Source organism: Rhinopithecus roxellana, chromosome 3 (genome assembly GCF_007565055.1).
Source record: "Rhinopithecus roxellana isolate Shanxi Qingling chromosome 3, ASM756505v1, whole genome shotgun sequence".
Taxonomy (NCBI): domain Eukaryota; kingdom Metazoa; phylum Chordata; class Mammalia; order Primates; family Cercopithecidae; genus Rhinopithecus; species Rhinopithecus roxellana.
Genome location: NC_044551.1, coordinates 93,059,587 through 93,075,336, shown reverse-complemented (window position 1 = coordinate 93,075,336; position 15,750 = coordinate 93,059,587). Strand labels below are relative to the sequence as shown.

General features: G+C 40.1%; 1 protein-coding gene across 6 annotated transcripts in view; it reads left to right on the top strand.

Moving 5' to 3' along the window:
- Positions 1 to 15,750, top strand: part of CTNND2 (catenin delta 2) — a 943,187-nt gene that overhangs the window by 494,416 nt on the left and 433,021 nt on the right. The window lies entirely within an intron of this gene.

Sequence of the window (15,750 nt, the reverse complement as noted above, 5' to 3'; positions counted from 1 at the left end):
GCCACCGCACCCAGCCCTGTCTGTGTTTTTTATACTAACTCTTAATGGTAAAAAGAAAAAAAAAAAAATCCCGTTTTTGAGATGGAGTCTAACCCTGTCGCCCAGGCTGGAGTGCAGTGGCACAATCTCGGCTCACTGCAACCTCCACTCCCGGTTTCAAGCGATTCTCCTGTCTCAGCCTCCCGAGTATCTGGGACTACAGGCACGTGCCACCACACCTGGCTAAGTTTTGTATTTTTAGGTAGAGACTGGTTTTCACCATATTGGCCAGGCTGGTCTCAAACTCCTGACCTCATGATCTGCCCACCTCGGCCTCCCAAAGTGTTGGGATTACAGGCATGAGCCACTGTGCCCGGCCCCTTTATTTTCTAGTAGTGAAAATGAAGACTAACTCCAGCAATTACAGCTAAAACAAAACAAAAATTACATTTGTTTTTCTAGTTGTTTCTTCCTGAATAGGAAAAGAAAATGAAATAAAACTCAGTTGCAGTTAGGGTGTCGTTTTCCCCTAGGTTGATAATGGCCTGTGCTTTGAGGGGTGCGAGAACCCGCTTCCTAGAGACTCTTTCATCACTTCGTTTTTCCAATGCTTGTGGAAAATCTATACAAAATGCCAAAGCCTAATCTTCTGTGGTGCATTTTCTGAGAGAAGGGCTCATTAGAGCAATTTATTGATGGCTTGTATGACTTAGAAATGGGTCCAAGAGGAACTAAACCAACACCACCAACTCATTTCATTTAGACCATTAAGCACATTAGGTGATAAGGGTTTTGTCAGTTCCTCTCTAGCCAGATTAAATCAACAAATTAAAAATGAAGAATGTCCTGGCAGCATGCGAATTTCCCGAGCTGCTTCATCAGGGCTCACTCCGGGTCCTGCTCTGCCCGGGTGCCTTAAACAAACATGAGGGCACCAGAGGCAGAACAGGGACATGCTCATGACAGCTGCTGCTGATGAGTTCTGATTTATCTTTTTATAATTGTCCCCAATTAGAAGCCACTAGGAACACATCATGGAACATTTATAAGTGAAAATAATGTTTCATTTAATAGAAGCTTGAGTGAATGAAATATGGCATTGGGCTTAATTAGGGAAAAGGAAATTAGTTTGCTCAAGTTTATAGGATGGATGGAGTTTAACAGCTGAAAAGCATAAAGATGACTCTGAAGTGCCGTCACATGCAGTGGCATTTGAAAAGGGTGGATTTTCCTTGTATATGTAAACACCACCCCCATCCCCTTCCCTACAGAGGAATAAGTCCCTGTAGCTTTCTCTTAAATCAAGATATAGCCTACGTTTAGAGGGGGGTGGCCATATGTAAATTTAGGGATATAAAAATATAAGTTAAGGTTTCATTGTTTTCATAAAAGGATTTGCCATGATGTGGTCTTAAAGCATTTAATATTAATATACAGGATGAGGACAGAGGAGCATGACTGTAGCTCAGGAACTGATTTGTGAATGTTCTCATTCCAAATGAGGTTATACAAATCAAAATATTCACTCGGTAGATTGCTCACTTCTTCCAGTGATGCTTTATGATGAAAGTTGAATAAAAGTGTTGTAGTCCCTTTTTGTCACGGTACAATTCTAAAGGCAAGATTCAGCGAAGTAAATGCAGAGCACACTTAGAATATTAAGAAGTCCTGCACTTTAGTAACTGTGGTGACCTCCATTTGTGAACACCTGTTTTATGCGTACCAGGAGCAGAGCTTCCCAATGCAACAGAAAAGGAGGAATGTTGTTTAGTCTCTGTTTTCAAGGAACTCCCAGTCCAGAAAGACAAATGCTGAAAGACAAAGAATCCTAGCCTGTTTTGATAAGGGATAAAGCTACTGTGGAGTCTCAGAGGATACAGAGCTTCACTCAGTTGGCCTCATCTAAGACAGGTAGCTGAGACGGGGTCCTCAAGTTAGGTCACGGAGGTCTTCACAGTTGGAACATGCTTTCCAAGGAACTGGGACTTGATCTCATAGGTGATGGACAACCACTGAAGGCTTTTGAACTGGGGATTGCTGATGGTCAGATTTTGTCTTTAGGATTGATATGGTTTGGCTGTGTCCCCACCAAATCTCAACTTGAATTGTGTCTTCCAGAATTCCCACATGTTGTAGGAGGGACCCAGGGGAGGTCATTGAATCATGGGGGCGGTGTTTTTCATGCTGTTCTCGTGGTGGTGAGTGAGTCTCTTGAGAACTGATGGGTTTATCGGGAGTTCCTGCTTTTGCTTCTTTCTCATTTTCTCTTGCTGTCACCATGTTAAGAAGTGCCTTTCGGCCGGGCGCGGTGGCTCAAGCCTGTAATCCCAGCACTTTGGGAGGCCGAGACGGGCGGATCACGAGGTCAGGAGATCGAGACCATCCTGGCTAACACTGTGAAACCCCGTCTCTACTAAAATATACAAAAAACTAGCTGGGCGAGGTGGCGGGTGCCTGTAGTCCCAGCTACTCGGGAGGCTGAGGCAGGAGAATGGCGTAAACCCGGGAGCCGGAGCTTGCAGTGAGCTGAGGTCCGGCCACTGCACTCCAGCCCGAGCGACAGAGCGAGACTCCGTCTCAAAAAAAAAAAAAAAAAAAAAAAAAGAAGTGCCTTTCACATTCCCTCATGATTCTGAGACCTCCCCAGCCATGTGGAACTGTGAGTCTAGTTAAAGCTCTTTTTCCTCCCAGTCTTGAGTATGTCTTTATCAGCAGCATGAAAACAGGCTAATACAAGGATGTGGATTTCATTGACAGTGGAGATAATTGATGGGAGCAGAAAGACTGCAGACGTGAACAATGAGAGAGAGACAGTGGGGTGGAATGAAGTCTGAGAGAGGCAGGGGAGGATGTTTTGATGTCCTATTTGTGCCTGGGACCTTCATGTACCTTATTATTGAATCACCACAGTGGCCATTTGAGGTCAGTCGTGTTCACATATTTCACAATGCCCAATGCAAAATGCAAATTTGGGATCTGTTGTTCAAAAAGCAGATGGGGGCTGGGCATAGTGGCTCATACCTGTAATCTCAGCACTTTGAGAGGCTGAGGCAGGTGGATCACTTGAGGTCAGGAGTCCAAGACCAGTCTAGCCAACATGGTCAAACCTCATCTCTAATAAAAATACAACAAAAAAAAAAAAATAGCTGGGCATGGCAGTGCATGCCTGTAGTCCCAGCTACTCTGGAGGCTGATGCAGGAAAATCACTTGAACCCGGGAGGCAAAGGTTGCAGTGAGCCGAGATGACACCACTGCACTTCAGCCTGGGGAACAGAGTGAGACTGTCTCAAAAAAAAATTTTAAAAGCATATGGGAAAATACTTTCTTCCACTGTCTTGCTCTCAACTTGTCACAGTGTTGTTTTTTACATACTATTTAGTATAACAAGTAAAGAAAACTTAAAATTTTAAGTTGTTAGCACAGATTTTACTATTTATCTGTGTATTGTACTATTCCAGATATAAATGCAAATATAAGAGCATTTAACTTGTTTGCAGAATCACTGAACTTTTACGGTTCATATTTCATAGCTCATACATTTCTGTATGCTTGTTCTTACTGCAACAGGAGAAACACTGTGCAAAACTGCCTCAACTGTATTTCTTTCATTTCTTGATATGCACGTATTCCACCAACATTTCTTACTGGTGAGTTAGAAATGAATGAAAACACATGAAACTAGGAATTGCCCTGACTTTTCCTTTCCAAGTTATCATTTTCAACTTAACTGATTGGCTGACCTGAGTAAGAAGGGAGATGACAGGGCTCCTCAATTGTTCATGTATTTCAGAAGGTCATTGCCTTCTTCATTCAAAGCAAGTTCTGGCTTGAAGGGAAAGCGTCGTCTTTTGGAGCTGCCAGCACTCCTGCTTACTCTGCCATAAACGTAACACATTTACCTTGTACTGGCTTGAGTCTCACTCAACTCCCACAACACATCATGAGTCCATCAGGGCATTGCAAATGCTCTATGTGAACGAGGCAGCAAGGAACAGAGGAATGTGGATTGTGCATATCTCCTTCATTCTGCACATGCTCCATTGACCTGTCAGATTTCACTTGCAAAACATAAGCTCAACGATAGAGTTGTCCAGAGTTTTAAGAGGGCAATAGCAGAGCATTAAGCCAAGCATGGGGCCTTCTGGGTGTGGCACTGTGTGCAGCTGCACAGATCTCAGGCCCATGAAGCCAGCCCTCATAATGTTATCTGAGTACATATGTGTAGACTCAGGCTATGGATAAGATATAACTTCCTTTACATTTCTCTTGAGCAGTAAGGAAGCTGTGATGGTGGCAATAAAAAAGTATTCAATGACACTTGATAACGAATAGGAAGGATGACTTGTGTTTTTCAAGGGGGGCTACAACAGTGGGGTTTGATAGTGGAGGAGAGAGATTAGGCTCAACTTCAAATACAACATGGAAAAGTGGGAATTTATAACCGAGGAGGAGGGTGGGGGTCAGTGGATAGAAAATTACTGAGAGGAAACATCAGGGACAAGAAGGATACTGGCTAACCTGACCTAACAGGATTTTTGCTAAAGGCAGGCTGAGGGAATCCACCATCATCTGGAGGCTGATGGAGGTGTAGGAACCTGATCAGACGTGGAGGATGGGTGAAACTGACTTAGCAGGGTTGTTGCTAGAACTGCACTTTCCAAGGAAGATCATGGAAGTCAGAGAGCTCAGAAGAGCCCAATGAACATTTGGTCAAGGAAAGAATCTTTGTCAATGAGAAGTTATTCATACCATCCAGGCACAGAGCTCTTTATACCACCAGGCAAGAGATGATAAAAATCCCCAACCAAGGCAGTTAAGGGGAGTGGATTTCAAGGGACATTTCCAATGGAAAATGGATAGATGGATGTAAAAAATCTCAAGAATGATTAAAGATATGCTTTAAATATGTTAAGAACATTAGTAGGAATTTCAGTTCATGGCTTTTAAAATGATTTTATACATTCGACTGGCAGTGCGGTTGTTTCATCAGACCTCTCATTCAAATCCTCATTCTTTCTTGAAAGAAGAACTTCAGGACACATGCAGCTGCTGTGTACCTGGAGAAGGTGGGGAGGCTGCTCCATCTTTCCCGTTTCAAGTATCCATGCTAAATGCTGGAAAGAAAGTAATTTTTTAATGTGTAACTTTTTTTCACAACAATAAATATGGAAGGCAAAGGACAGGTAATCAATCAAGGAGACCCCTTTCCAGGCATTAGGATAGGGGAGTGGAAGCAGACTGGCACTGCAGTAGCCACCCTGCAAATCACAGTAAATATGCTTCCAGAGAGCCAATGAAGTATATTGTGTGAGGTCTCCTGAACTCACATAGGATGCATTAAGACGTGTACTCTGCTCCCTTATTGAAAGCCAAAATATCATTTTTAATTTTCCCTGAGAACATATGGCAATGGAAGTGAATACAGGATCCTAATGAGCAGGGAATCTTACATATAATGGATGAGTTTTCCTTCAGTAGCAGCACAATTTCTTGTCTCTGATTGGCAGTGGGCAGAATGATTGGTGTATTATGCTCCAGGGATAACTCCTTCATTCACAGAACAAAGCAGAGATGAGTCCAGGGCAGGGTCACCTGAGCTCTGGCAGAAGAATGAAGAACAAAGGGATAATCAGAAGTCAACAATGGTTTCTTTTTTCTCTTTTCTTATTTTATTCCATCTTCCTTCCTTCTTTTCTTTCTTGTTACTTCACTATTCCCAAGGTTTTTTTAAAAAAAATTCTAGTTTAATTATTAGGTGGAAATAATTGTGTAGCAAATTCCACATAAAAGAACCAGTCTGGGAAAAGAAAGCACAGTGGTATAAAACCACATTCCTCTAATTTTTTTTTTTTTTGCTTTTTTATTTTGAAATAACTATAGATTTTTATGACATGCCACACACACACACAGACATACACATACACATCTCTTCTAACTTCACCTAGCCCCTCCAATAGTCACATCTTGCATAAGTAGTACAATATGACAACCAGAATCAACATTGCTAAAACCAACAGATTTCCCCAGTATTATATGCGCTAATGTGTGTGTATGTGTGTATGTGTGTGTATGCATGTTTAGTTCCATGCAGTTTTATCATGTCAGTAGCTGTATGTAACCATGCCACAATCAAGATTTAAAACTATTCCATAACTGCAAGGCTTCCCCATGCTACCCCTTTGTACCCACACACCCCCTTCTCCGTCCCTATGCCCTGGCAACCACTAATCTGTTCTCCAGATCCACAATTTTGTATTTCAAGAATGTTATTCCTCTTTTTCACTCAGCACAATTCCTTTGAGAGTTGTTGCATGTTACACATACATTTCCTTGGTGTGGATATATCAGTGTGTGTGACCATTCACTTGTAGAACATTTGTTATTTGTGGTTTTTGAGAATTACAAATAGAACTCTAATGAACATTTGTGCATCCATTAAACTTTTTAACGAAATGTTCAGATGGTTTCAGATGACTCCAGTGGTCAAAAGGCCACTATTGCTCTTAAGGAAGTATAGATCTGTAACACCACAAAAAGTTGTTGTACGTGACTATTACATGGTTTCTGCTCTATAAAGGCACTAAGATTGAAACTTATTTTTACCAGTCTTCTGTTGATCCTCAAAAAAAAAACAAAAAAAATTATTTTTTTCTTTCTTGTGAAATCAGCAATGCTTATTCACATGTATTTTCATTACATGTGTAAGAGGTGTTAGCTTTGCTTATATTAATAAAATCATAGCAAATGCAGTCAAATCCAATATTCAGGGTTTGATATACCTATAGTAGATGACATATGTAGGAAGCAACAACAGAGGAAAGAAAAGCTATGAGCACACCAGTGCATTTTAGAGGAACAGAATGAGTTCACACACGTATGCAACAACACACATTCACACGCTCCTTGCACATAATATCACACACAGGATCACAGGAATCCAGGAAAACATAAGCTTGACCCCATCTGTTTGCTCAGAGAGGTCTCCAAAATTAAGGAGCTGCCTTAACTGAGATGATCTGACAACAGGGATAATTCTGGGAACAAAAATACATTGAATGCAAAAGACTGAAACTTGAAATGTCTGGGAATCTTGATATACATGCCACTTCCATCAGCAAACAAAGTACTCTTCTCCTGCAGAAATATCAGTTATGGATCATCCACCTGAAAGATGCAGTGAGCTCCCTCTTCACTCTCATGATCAGGGAGTGAAGTGTTCGAGTTAATCAGCATCTGACTCTGAGTTATAATGTCCCCAAAACAGAAGTATCATTGCACCATATAGAATGTTGCAGTATACACCGAGCACACAAACTACACCAAAACTGTTCAGTCTGATGGTTTGGAAAGCACTTCAAAACACTGTATTATGAGACCTAACAGTCAACTGGTGAACAGTACCCCTGGTCAACCGGAATTTCAACTTACTACATTCCAGTTTATGGAATGCCCACTGGCAAAGATACTATGAAACATTATTTTCTAGCATAGTTGGTATTTGGAAATGTTACTTGACTGTAAATTTCTCATGTACTGTTAGGAGCATTTGAAAAATAATACCTAGCCCCATGCATGAGAAGCTTCCCAGAATACTATAGAAGGAGCTACAGTGTGAGAATTTTCTACTCTATAATGCACCCTTTGTTGCTGCTTCTGATATTGAATTTTACGCATAATCTGTCTGTTGTAATATAAGTACAATCAACTTTGAAGCTATAAAAGAATTTGAAGAAGAAAAATATGAATGCATTTCTTTCCCACAGTGACAGGTTGGCTTGTGTGTAGACAGAACATTTAGGGTGACTGAGCCTCTGGCTAATTCTTTGTGGCTGTTAGAAACTAGAATATTTATTTTGAAGGAATTAAACCAAAACAGAATTTATGTGAATTCTCCCTGGCTGGCCCGCAGACGCTACAGTGCTGTGATACTCTGTGATAAACACAGGAGTCGTGTGTGTCCAGGCCATGGTGTGGGAGCTATTACCATGTTGCAGTGTCAGTTGCTTGGACAATTGTCAGTCACCGGTGCCAACAAAATTAGCTTAAGAATATGAATTTCCCCTGCCTCAAACTAAAAAGAAATTAATAGTGGCAATTTAGTTCTGATTTATTTTCTCCTGTGGTCTTGAAAATAGCAAATAGTCTTTATGGCTTTTACTATGGCAAGAACGGTAGCAGTTGCCAGGAGAGACATCCTGAGCAGCACTGATTTAAAAACTTATGGCTTTAAAGCAAGTCATCTTTCTTTATACATCACAGACTGCTTTGTTTCTTCTCCATTTTAGTGTGGGAGAAAAAGAGGTAGACAATATAAATTCTGCAGAGCCTGTAACTTATATTTTTGATAATATTTATTGGTCCCCAGGTATAGACAAGTTGAATGCCATATGGTTAGCTTACGTTCATCTTTGAATTCTGTGAATTAGCTGCACTCTCACAGGCCTCTGTTCTTCTCTATGTGATAATGGTAGCTTAACTTTTGGAGGGTGGGTAAAGCGGGGGGCTAGTCCTGCATCCTGTGTTCATGGAAATGTTCTATGGATTTTTTGTATTTTATACCCTTAACTTTTGTAAGATCACTATGGGGAAAATTCTAGTGATATCCCTATTTTACAAATGAAGAAACAGAGACTTAGAGAGTGTGAGGCAGAAGCGTCTTGATCATATCCCCTTAGGCAGCAAACCCCCAGTTCTGTGGGTTTACCTACCCATGTCCCTACCAGTCTGCAAAGTCATAGACAGCTGGCACTACACCTCTCTTTCTTATCCTCAGAGCCCAGTGAGCACTCACCAAGGGTTTGTGGTGACTGTGTTACCATTTTCTCTGGGACTGGTTGTGTCTGGCTGCTTAGATGCAGACACCACCATGCCTGGGTATTTTTTTAATGTCCACTCTTCCCATTTCCCCGTATTGGCCCCATTTTGGCCCTCCCCCAGTGGACCACAGTGTACTCCAAGTGATGAAATAGATTAGAGTAAGCCAAGTCAATAAGCCATAAAAGCCATTTTAACAACATGTTAACCAACAAAGCCAGTCCCCCTCAAAGTGAGGCGTTTCCCTGTTTGGTGCCTCGAAGCCAATACGCAAAACCAAAAGTAAGCATCAAGCAGAGCAAACTTTATTCAGTGGCCGTGAAATCAAGAAGCGGGTGTGTGACTGGGGTGACAGCTGGAAAGTCACAGATGTAGGGTGTCTTGAATGAAGGGGCTGGGCGTGAAAAGCAAGGGGAAGAACATTCATGTCTTTTCTGGGAAGGGACAGAACTGGAGGAGGTTCTCAGAACTGGAGGTGCCACTTTTATCCTTTTATGGTTTCTTCCAGTTGTTGTCATGGTGATTGCCAACAGTCACTGTGCTAGTGGGAGCATCATTTAGCATGGAAATCAGATTATAATGTAGTTAGAGGTTCTTCAGAGGTCAGATGAGCTGCTGTATTGGTTCCCACCAGTCTTAGCCAGTTTGGTCAGAAGGGGGAGCTTCTGACCTCAGGGATCTAGTTTCCTAAAGATAAGCAGATTTAAGGTGGCGTCAGAATTCACGTAGGCGTGACACTGGGTAACAATCTCATAAAAGAGGAAGCAGTTCCATACTTCGTCAGGATATACCAGGTTTTGAGATTCTGTAGCTATCCATTGTAGCCGGTAAAAATGTTCATAATGGCCGTCAAGTTGTATTTTTGATGGCAATAGTTAAAGCAAAAAGAAGGTGTATCATCTAAGAAAGAAAAAAGACATTCTAATTGCATGGCAGAGATGTTAGGACATTCATTTGGGATTATGTCACAAACAAGTGTAGAGACCACAGGCAGCCGACCAAAGGGAAATCAGTTCCACAAAACGTTCTGCAGAGAGTGATGTTATTCAGCAACCCAAACCAGTGATTCTGGACATAGTGTGCTAATGGATAAGGGCAGCAGCAGCCTAGAGCCGAGCTCAGTGGGGGACCACTCCTCCCCATTTTTAACTAAATACGTTACATTTTCACAGTACTTGAGGCTTTGGACTACGGGCATTTTATTTTGCAACCCATGGCTATTCTTGTGAGGTGCTGCATGCAAAACTATATATTAAAAATGTTTTGCTGTCCAAATACAAGGTCAAGTCATATGGACATCATCAATATAAAGATCTTTTTTCCTACAGGTTAGAATCAAATGTCAGGTTTTTTTTGTTTTAGTTTTAGTTTTTGTTTTTGAGACGAAGTCTCACACTGTCACCCAGGCTGGAGTGCAGTGGTGCGATCTCAGCTCACCACAACCTCCATCTCCCCAGTGTCAAGTGATTCTCCTGCTTCAGCCTCCCAAGTAGCTGGGATTACAGGCGCCCAACACCACGCCCAGCTAATTTTTTGTATTTTTAGCAGAGATGGGGTTTCACTATGTTGGCCAGGCTGATCTCAAACTCCTGACCTTGTGATCCGCCCGCCTCGGCCTCCCAAAGTGCTGGAATTACAGGCGTGAGCCACCACTCCCGGCCAAAGATCAGTTTTGAAGCAATTTATTTCCCGGTAGTTTCTATGGCTTATGTTTTGGGTACATTGCTTAACTCAAAAGCAGACTAACAAAAAACACTCATAGTTCTGTACCTTTATTTCATTTTGAAAGGTATTGTAAGCAATAATACACCACATGATACGATGCAGATTGATGCTTTGGGCATCAAAAAGTTGAAAACAACAATAAAAGTATATTGGAGCAGGTTTGTAACAGATGGAATATCTCTAGTAATGGTTTGCTTTGTATCTTTTCCTGGCATTAAGAAAATGCTTTGAACTTTCATATATATATTTTTATTAGAAATGGCCTGCAGATAGTTATTAAGGCTATGATGTTGGAATGATGAGGTGGAAATCACTTCTCAAGGAGCTCAAAGGTTGTCTTTGGGTTTACAACAGGGTGCTTCCTGTTTCATGCCCTCTGAACTTGAAAGTTATTGGTTGCTTACTTGAAATGTTCAAACTAAATCAAACTTGAAACATTGTAAAAATGGCACTGTCATTTGTCTCACATATGAAATGGAAAAAAGTTAATATATCTCTAAACAGTTGATGCCATTATTATTTGTAATTATATATTTCAGAGTTGTTTGGCATCATTTGAGTTTAAACTGGGAGTGATTCTAACAGTGATAAGAATATTATAAAGGTTGCAATCACGGGGGTTTATCTAAGCATTTAACTAAGCATATTTCTAAGTGCAGGAATCATGGGGAATTTTTTCTCTTCCAGGTATCAAAGATATTTTGAAAATAATGTTAACATTTTGTCATAATAATTTCAGGTCATTTTGTCATTTTTTCATAAATAAAACATTGGAGATAAAAAGAGAGAGGGAAGTTATCTTTCCTTAGACTCAATTTTCTTCACTCTCCTGACCCCCTGTAGAGCCACCACCACCATCTTGAATTTGATACCTTTTCAGTTCATAGATTTTTATTTTCTCTCTCTCTATATATATATATCTATCTTTATCTATATAGATAGATATATATAGAGAGAGAAGCACGTGTGTATATATTAATGTGTATATTTGTAAACAATATTGTTTATTCAGTGTTTCTAAAATTCACACAATTGGGATTCTGCATTACATATCTTATTGACAACTTCCATTTTTTTCTCTGTATTTTCTTTTTAAGAACTACATATGTATCTGGGTAATTTAGTTTACCTGCCAAATAGTATTTATTCCATAAGTATGTCATATGAGGGGATTTCAAAAAGTTTGTGGAAAAATGGAACTCTATTTCTCCCAATATCCAAGTACTAACCAGGCCCAACCCTGCTCCTTACAAATTGATGTGGATGGTCTGCCATTGCAAGCTTCATCTTCATAATCATCTCATCCCTTCTTAAAACAAGTTATCCATTTGTAAAATGCTGATTTATTTGGTGGCTTTATTCCCATAAAGGTTTTTTTTTTTTTTTTTTTTTTTTTGAGACGGAGTCTTGCTCTGTCGCCCAGGCTGGAATGCAGTGGCCGGATCTCAGCTCACTGCAAGCTCCACCTCCCGGGTTCACGCCATTCTCCTGCCTCAGCCTCCTGAGTAGCTGGGACTACAGGTGCCCGCCACCTCGCCCAGCTAGTTTTTTGTATTTTGTAGTAGAGACGGGGTTTCACCGTGTTAGCCAAGATGATCTCGATCTCCTGACCTCGTGATCCGCCCGTCTCGGCCTCCCAAAGTGCTGGGATTACAGGCTTGGGCCACCGCGCCCGGCCTCACATAAAGTTTTTGTAAGGCATCAGTGATTTTGCCATTCTTCCAACTAAGCGAGATATTTATTCTCGCTTCAATTTTAGCAGAATTCATGTTGCTCTAATAAGAGCTCTTTTCTTTCTTTATTTATTTTTTTATTTTTTGAGACCGAGTTTTACTCTTGTTGCCCATGCTGGAGTGCAATGGCCTGATCTTGGCTCACCCAAACCTCTACCTCCTAAGTTCAAGCGATTCTCCTGCCTCAGTCTCCCAAGTAGCTGGGATTACAGGCATGTGCCACCACACCCAGCTACTTTTATATTTTTAGTAGAGACAGGGTTTCTCCATGATGGTAAGGCTGGTCTCAAACTCCCAACCCCAGGTGATTGGCCTGCCCCAGCCTCACAATGTGCTGGGATTATAGATGTGAGCCACCACGCCTGACCCACAAGAGCTCTTTTCAAACTGATGTCTTACCCTCATTAGTGCGTCAAACTAGATCATGTTCAGACATGTGATAACCAGGTAATATCATTTTTTGGGGGTGCCACAAATTTTTGAAATCTACACATAAATTTTTCATAATATGCATTTTCCATAAACTTTTTGAAGACCCCTCATGTATGATATGTAATCATATTATTATATTTGTCTATTTTTCTATTGCTGAAACACATAGGCTGTTTCCATTGTCTTGCTATTACAACAATGTAGGCATGAACAATCTTGTACAAGTCTCCTGGACAAAGGTGCAGATGTTTTCCTGGAGTCTCTACATAGAAGCAATATTCCTGGGTGATTTGTACATGTATTACATGTACAAAATTACCAGGTACTATCCCACAAGTCACCTGTGTGTTTCACTAATTTAGTCTCCCACCTACAATGTATGAGTTACTTCCCCATTTCTTCCCCAACACTTAATGTTGTCAGACTTTCAAATTTTTGGACAGTTTATGGTGTGTGAGGAGGTATCTTGTGTTTAATATTTATCCCTCAAATACTTTTAATGTATTCAGTGACCATGCTTTTTTTTTTTTTTTTTTTTTTTTGGCTATGCATCAGCTATTATGCATGTCTGATGACCTCTCTTTTATTTGATTTTTAAATGTCTATCTTATTGATTCATTGGAGTTCATTATATATTCTGGAAAGTAAGCCTTTGTAAGTTATATGCCTTGCAAATATTTTCTCCCAGGATATGGCTTGTTTTACAACTTGGTTTCTGGTAGGAGTTTTTTAGCCACATAAGATTTTATTTTTGAGGTAGCCAAATGTATGACTGGAATAGTGGGTCACACATTTCTGTAGACTCTGGAACCAGAAAACCAAGGTCATAACCGTGGCTCCGCTACTAACTGACTGAGGAACCTCCAGCAACTTCCCTGGCATCTTTTTACCTTGCTTTTATTGTCTCTAAAATGGGAAAATATTACCTCTCAAAAGTTTTAATATGAGGATTAACTATCAATCAGTTAGACTGTTGTCTGCTACCAAATGAGACCTATATAAATATTAGCTATTAGGATTTTTGCTTTTAATATATTGTTTCAAAATTTCTTTCCTAGCATCACCGATGTCTTTATGTATTTAAAGGCTAAGTGTTATTTATGGTTGTCTTTGTCTTAAATACATGTTTTTCTCACAGTCAGTAAGTTCTGGATCTTATATGTATATTCAAACACATATGGACTGATCAAAGTTATGTCTAAAGTCTTTTTTACATTTATTTCTTCAGAGGTGATTTCTATTTCATAAAATAGCATTTCAACAGTAAAAGCAAACTTTATTTCCTGAAATTGAACATGCATTTAAGTTATAACACCTTCAAAAATGACTTTTCTATTATATTAAATTGAATTATATAATTGAGAGAAAATTTACCACAGGTAATTCCTAGACACCTGATATGAGAATGTCTGAGAGCCAGGCATAATCCATGTTTATTGAATAAATGAATAGTTTGTTTGCTTTTTAGAAAGCATCTACCTTAGAGCAATTTTTAAAACAAGGAATCAAATACATAAAATAGGCAATTGCATACAATCTCCTAGCTAAGAGATTAAAGTGTGCACTTAAAGGAAATAAAATCCAAACCAGCTTTCTCTTGGGACTTCCATTCTCTGTGATCAGTCATACTTTTAATGCATTTTAACTGTGCCAAAGAAATCAGGGAAACCATTGAAGTGATTAATGCTTTTTGTCTGCCCAAAAGGAAGTTGCCTGTGCTTTAGATAGTTTTATATTCACTTCCAATTATATTTTTTAAATTATAATAAAAAGAGTTTCTTCTTTTTTCTGTTGCATCATAAAATTGAAACACATTTGAAAGAGATGAACAGAAAAATAAATATCTAATAGCATGATGTGTAGTCCTAAACATAAAATCAACACCTGTACATAAAATCGGCACCACCTTATTTGTACTAGGGTTACCCTGGACGTTTTCTTCCACCTCTGCACTGCGGAAATTGAAGATCAAGAGCAAAAAATGCCTTTGGAATTCACCTTTTTGTATTGGTCAGTGTGACATTTATTCTTTGGGATCAAACAGCCCTCTAATTACAGAGTTTTAACACAACAATGGTTTATTTCTCACTGGTGCTCTGTGTTCCCTGTGGGTTGGCAGAGGTCTCCATTCCACATACTCAGGCATGCATCTCAACACAGGGCTTAAGAGAGAGAGAAAGCGTGAAGACCTCATGCTAATTCGTCTGTGCTTGGGCATAAAGTGGCACTTGTCACTTCCTCTCATAGGCTTTTGTGACCCCATCCATGTGCAAGGGAACTGGGCAGAGTGTATTCCTCAAAATGCCTGCAAGGAGAGGAGTGCTGGACTTTACTGAGCACTGGGAATTACTTCCATTGACACCCTCACTCATATCACTTAAAATGGGTGGCAGTCTAAGCATGTTTCCTTGAACAAATTTTTTTAAGTTATTTTTTAATTTTTTACAGGCAGGGGTCTTACTCTGTTGCCTAGGCTGGGGTGCATGAGGGACAGTGGTACAATCTCAGCTCACCGCAGCCTCAAACTCCTGGACTCAAAGAATCTTCCCATGTTGACCTCCCAATTAGCTAGAAACAGAGGCACATGCCAGCATGCCTTGCTAATTTTTAAAAAGATTTTGTAGAGATGAGGTCTTGCTATGTTGCCCAGGCTAGTCTGGAACTCCTGGCCTCAAACCATCCCCCTGCTTCACCCTCCCAAATAACTGGGATTATAAACATGAGCCAGGGTTAGAGGCAAGAGTCACCATGCCTAGCCCCTCCATGACTTTTGACTTTGAAAGAATGGCTATTACTAAAAAGTCAAAAAATAATAGATGCTGGAGAGGTTGAGGAGAAAAGTGAACACTTACAAACTGTTGGTGGGAATATAAATTAGTGTAACCATTGTAGAAAGCAGTATGATGATTCCTCGAAGAGCTAAAAGCAGAACTACCATTGAACCAAACAATCCCATTACAGAAGAATATTAATTATTCTACCATAAAGACACACATGCACACAAATGTTCATTGCAGCACTATTTACAATAGCAAAGACATGGAATCAACCTAAATGCCCATCAAT